We start from the raw sequence: 6000 nt of genomic DNA, 5'->3' as shown, positions 1-6000 counted from the left end.
TCTTTACAGAAGAATTCCAGCCAATAATATAGAAGGAATAATACGAGATTTACAACTATCGAAGAAATAATTGATTCATGCAGGATCATCAGCGGATGTAAAACTATGTAAATTACACTGGGGATATTGACGTGACATGATGCCAAAAGTGTCACCCCACAGATTGCTTACTATTTACAAAGAGAGATAGCTCCTTTACAAGAAAGAGATGTCTGTCATCGTCTGAGCCAAGTGACCAAATTAGCATCACTAATTGTGGGACAAACTGGCATTATGTGCGTTGTGAAGGGAAGCATATGATGTTAACCTTACTTATGAAATCAGGGCAGAAAATTTTACCTGAATCTAATCAGCTTTTAGACTTCACTCCCAGTCTAAAGGGAATATGAAGTACAGAGAATAAAAGGACAGTGAAATTAAAAGAAACAATCGTCAAATGCAGAATGTGCAATTTTATGAAACAATCATTCAAACAATCAATATGACAAAAAAAAAGTAAATGGAGCAGGTCTGGCATAAATGTTTGATCGAAAGACTTAAATCCGCAAGCACAATGTGTAAACCTTTGTTGGAAATGAATTTGAAAGAAAAAAATAGCCAAAAAAGCTATGTGGAGCACAATTTGGGGGAAATATAATATGGATTAGGCACTAGGTATATTATAAAATGATTGTTAATTTTATTAAGTGTGATAATTGATCTATTGATTATGGAGGAGAATTTCACTGTTTTAGGAGATGCCTGCTAAATTCTTATGATATGATAGCATGATATCTGCAACTTACTTTGAATAATTCAACTCAATAATTCAGAGAAAGAGACAGACAGATTGAAACAGAGCAAGAGAACAATACAGCAAAATGTTTGTAAATGTCAAAACAAGTTATTCCATACATGGTGTTCATACTAGCCTTTCAACTTTTCTATAGATCTGAAATTTTTTATAATAAAAATGTTAATAAAAGGGAGGATTCTTTTTTTTTACTTTTTTTAATTAATTAATTTATTTATTTATTTTTATTCTTGTGTTAATCCCCATACATTACATCATTAGTTCTAGATGAAGTGTTCCATGATTCATTGTTTGTGCATAACACCCAGTGCTCCATGCAGAATGTGCCCTCCTCAATACCCACCACCAGGCTAACCCATCCTCCCACCCCCCTCCCCTCCAGAACCCTGTTTGTTTTTCAGAGTCCGTCGTCTCTCATGGTTCGTCTACCCCTCCGATTTCCCCCGCTTCATTCTTCCCCTCCCGCTACCTTCTTCTTCTTCTTTTTTTTTTCTTAACATATATTGCATTATTTGTTTCAGAGGTACAGATCTGAGATTCAACAGTCTTGCACAATTCACAGTGCTTACCAGAGCACATACCCTCCCCAGTGTCTATCACCCAGTCACCCCATCCCTCCCACCCCACCCCCCACTCCAACAACACTCAGTTTGTTTCCTGTGATTAAGAATTCCTCATATCAGTGAGATCATATGATACATGTCTTTCTCTGTTTGACTTATTTCACTCAACATAATACCCTCCAGTTCCATCCACGTCCTTGCAAATGGCAAGATCTCATTCCTTTTGATGGCTGCATAATATTCCATTGTATATATATACCACATCTTCTAAAAGGAAGGATTCTTAATGAATAAAATAATCTTTAAAAACTCATAATAGAGAATATCATTTAAAATAAGATAGTATCAAATATTTTTAAAATAATATTATTGAACATGCTAAACAAAGCCCGTGATTCCATCCACAGTGAGCAACACAGAGTACCTGGTGTCTAGTCCTGCTCTCCTCTGCCCTATCCCACTCCCCGCAGCCAAAAAGATCAAGTCATATTATTCACCCTTCAGTGATTAAGAGTCAAATCCCAAGTTCCCTTCCATGTCTCCTGACACCCTCCTGTTTGTATTCTGCACGATGGTCAGACAAGTGACTTTGCTCTACTTGATGGAAATGCTTTCGTACAGGCCATGTGTTCTGACGTGCTGCGTATCAGAGATGGGCCCCCTCAGCCTGCCCTCTACCTTCCTTCTTGCAATCGGAGAGGTTGGAAAGCTAAAGCCACATTTTCCAAACCCCTTTCAGCTAGGTTGCTAGGTGTGACAGGATCGGCCTAACAGATGTACTCGGTCAAGATTTGGAAAGCAGAAATAAGGCGGGGTCATCCTTATTTACATTGCCCTTCTCCGGTTTGTACTCTCCGGCAAAACCGTGAAATCACGAGGTTTGTGCGCCTTTGCCAGCATCCACATCCATCTCTAGCTTGAAGGGTAAGAAGTTATTGGTGCCCCTTGATGAGGCTTCCTATTCCCTGGGTTGCAGCCCTGGGCACCTATTTTCCAGCTTCTAGAAAGTCTAGAGGTGGTTGAAGCGGAGACAGCACAGTCACTAACAGCAGTGGGTGATTTCAGTCGATATTCTCGATTCCCACGGTGGGTCGATTCCTTTTGGTTCTCAAATTATTCCTGGAGACCCAACTTTGAATACATTCTGTCAGTCCTTCCAATAATGGTCTAAGACCTGATTTCCTGTTTTACAGCCTTTTTTGATCAAAATACCTATGGTGGTTTTTATCATCTGCACTGAACTCGGACTGATAAAGTTTTCTGATTCTGAGAAACATGCATCCTGAAATATAAGATATTTTGAAATACCAGGAACTTATGTTTGGGCAGGGATTCCAAAATCTGGAACATCAAACCACCTTGGACACTTGAGAGAAAAAAACACATTACCAGACTCCACCCTACAGTATAAGAATCTCTCTAGGTGGAGCCTAGCATGTATTTTTAAAATCTCTCCAGGTAATTATGACGCAGTCTGCCTAACACGGAAACCCAGGGCCAGGTATGTAGGATTTTAAGGTGTTAAGGTTTATAGACATCATGAGGTCAATGTTCCGTTTGGTGCAAGAATCTCCATGCTGACATTTTGATATTTCCAAACTTTCCTGTCCTACAGATTACATTATTGTCTTCAATAGTTTATCAGCCTAGCAGGAACTCTCTCTGTTAGGAGAAGCCAGCTTTGCAGAAAGAATGAAGTAACTTCTTTCAAAACCATTCAATAAAGGAAATGCCCAGGTTTAACTGTGACTTAAAAATCCACGTTTTACTTTAGAGAATATAAAGTAAACTTATAACGGCATATGATGCTCTACCAAGCTCTTAAAAAATATATATTTTTGTTAGCTGAAAGCACATTCCAGATATTGTTAATATACCAAAACAGGATCTCAAAGTAGTGCATCATAGATTCATGGAATTACAAGATATAAGATTAGAAGCAATCTTAAAGATGACTATTTTATGAGTATTTTATAGTTTTCTGAGTACAGATCCTTTGTCTCTTTGGTTAGATTTATTCCTAGGTATCTTATGGTTTTGGGTGCAATTGTAAATGGGATCGACTCCTTAATTTCTCTTTCTTCTGTCTTGTTGTTGGTGTATAGGAATGCCACTGACTTCTGTGCATTGATTTTATATCCTGCCTTTATTTTTAAGATTTTTTTTTTAATTTATTTGAGAGAGAGAGAACGAGCATGAGCGGGGGCCGTGGGGGTGGGGGCATCAGGCAGAGGGAGAATCAGACTCCCCGCTGAGCAGGGAGCCCGATGTGAGGCTCCATCCCAGGACCCTGAGATCATGACCTGAGCTGAAGGCAGAAGCTCAACTGAATGAGACACCCAGGCGCCCCTAAAAATAATTATTTTAAAACAGGGACCTAGAGTGGAAGGCACAACTTAAAAATAATGACACTTTTTGAAAGTGACCTCAGAGGCCTTTACTTTCGTCTTTTACTCAGTTGTGGCCTTAAGCAAAGAGCAATGTATTTAATTCATTCAGACCTCTTTTCAAATAAATGAGTTCATGTTCACTTCCCTACTTAATCATTCTTTCGTTTTTCCTGGGGTCTCACCTTGAGATGCTCACTAGCCTTGCCCTTCTATGGATCCGACTCCAACCTCAGCAGTTGGAGAGTTGATTAAAAATGGACAAGAAAACCGAGCAAAACAAAATAAGAGAAACTTAGCAGAAATCTGTAATTTTGGAAAAGACAAGTGATTACGGGTATGTGTATAATGAACTTAAGTCAGAAAGCAAAGGTGGAAGGGCAAGTTTCCTCTAACATCACCTTTGAAAGCCTGAGAAATAATTGAGAATGGACGCCTGTCTGCTTCCAATATTCCGACTCTGATAGTGACATGGGGGTGCTGCTGTCTGCTGAGGACAGAGGAAGACCACAGATGTGCCCAAATTCCTTGTAATTTCTTAGCCCTCTTTTGGGTATGAACTGCATTGAGTTCTCCGAAAATTAAAAACTTGATGTTAAAAAAATCACAGGTTTATGGTGTTGTAAATGAGCAGGCAAATTCATAATCACTTATTAACTTGGCAGGTATTTCCTGGGGACCTAGCATGTGACAGGCACTCTGTTGAGCTCTGGGATAGAGTGGTGAACAGGGTCCTAGTTTTCTGGATATGATACACGTGCCTGGAATGCTACCAATAATCTGATGGTCTCATTCTCTTCAGTAGCAGTCTCACCTCCTGCTGACCATGTAATCCTGGTCCCCATGGTGGACATGTCCAACATGGCACCTCCTTGAAGCAGGGAGGGACCTGACCCCACTGTGTAGGGAAAGAAAGCTCACTCATTTCCTTCAGATGAAGAAGGCCAACCCTTGGGGAAGACAGCAAAATTTTTCTTGCTTTAATCAACTTTTCCTTAATCAACCTCCCAGTTTAGAGACCTTTTAAGATAGGACTCCTCTAGGGTTGCCTGGGTGGTGCAGTCGGTTGAGTGACCAACTCTTGGTTTCAGCTCAGGTCATGGTCACGGGGTGGTGAAATTGATCCCCGTATCAGGCTCTGTGCTCAGCACGGAGCCTGCCTGGGATTCTCTGTCGTCCCTCTTCCTCTGCTCCTCCTCCCATGCTCTCTCTCTCTCTAAAATAAATAAATAAATCTTAAAAAAAAAAAAAAAGATAAGACTCCTCTGGGCTGACCCTAACCTCCACAGGGATAAACAGATCTGTTCCCTTACTCATGGACTTTTTCCAGAAGCCAAATTCACTTGATCATGAGAATCTGCTGGGCACTTGTAGAAATAGAGATTCTTGGACCTCACTCTAGACTTAATAAAGCAGAATCTCTAGAAATTTCTATTCTTAACAAGTAAGAGATAAAATCAGGTGGCTATTTCTATTCTATTTCTGTTTTTAAGTAAGTCCAGATATTTCCTGGTGAATTTTTCAAAAAGAAAATGTTAAGAAAAAACACAAAATCTACCCCTTATTTCAAAGGCTGGCATTAAGAAAAATAATCAAGGGGCGCCTGGGTGGCTCAGTCCGTTAAGCGGCTGCTTTCGGCTCAGGTCATGATCCTGGAGTCCTGGGATCAAGTCCCACATCGGGCTCCCTGCTCAGCGGAGAGCCTGTTTCTCCCTCTCCATCTGCCTGTCACTCTGCCTACTTGTGCTCTCTCTCTGTCTCTCTCTCTGTGTCAAATAAATAAATAAAATCTTTAAAGAAAAAGAATCAAATTGGTGTTTCTCTTTTCATTTTTTTTCTATGAATATGCATATATATTTTTATAACAAGAGATCATACAATAAATACTGTTTCTTTTCTTGCAGATTTTCTTTGTCCATATGCACATATACTGTGAACACATGCCTGATTAGTATTTTACAGAAATAATTTCATTTAACTATTATGTATTGAGAATCTCCTCTAAGCAGTCACTGTTTTAAGTGTTGGGGATGCAGAAGGGAGCAAGTAGAAAGAAATCTGTGAAGCAATGAGCTTCTATTACAATAGCAGAAGATGCTCAAGAAACCAGCCAACTGATACATAAATGAATAAATATTTACAGTTAGTGCCAGTGGCAGGAATGATAATATTTGGGTGTCTACGAGGTGCTAAGAATGGTTCCAAGTATAAATTCATTTAATCCTTATAGCAACTCTATAGGGCAAGCGCCAGAATT

Source organism: Mirounga angustirostris, unplaced genomic scaffold (genome assembly GCF_029215605.1).
Source record: "Mirounga angustirostris isolate CCGP_5_RB_7025 unplaced genomic scaffold, mMirAng1.0.hap1 SCAF_3, whole genome shotgun sequence".
In the NCBI taxonomy this organism is placed as follows: Eukaryota; Metazoa; Chordata; class Mammalia; order Carnivora; family Phocidae; genus Mirounga; species Mirounga angustirostris.
Note: the sequence above shows the minus strand (reverse complement) of the source record.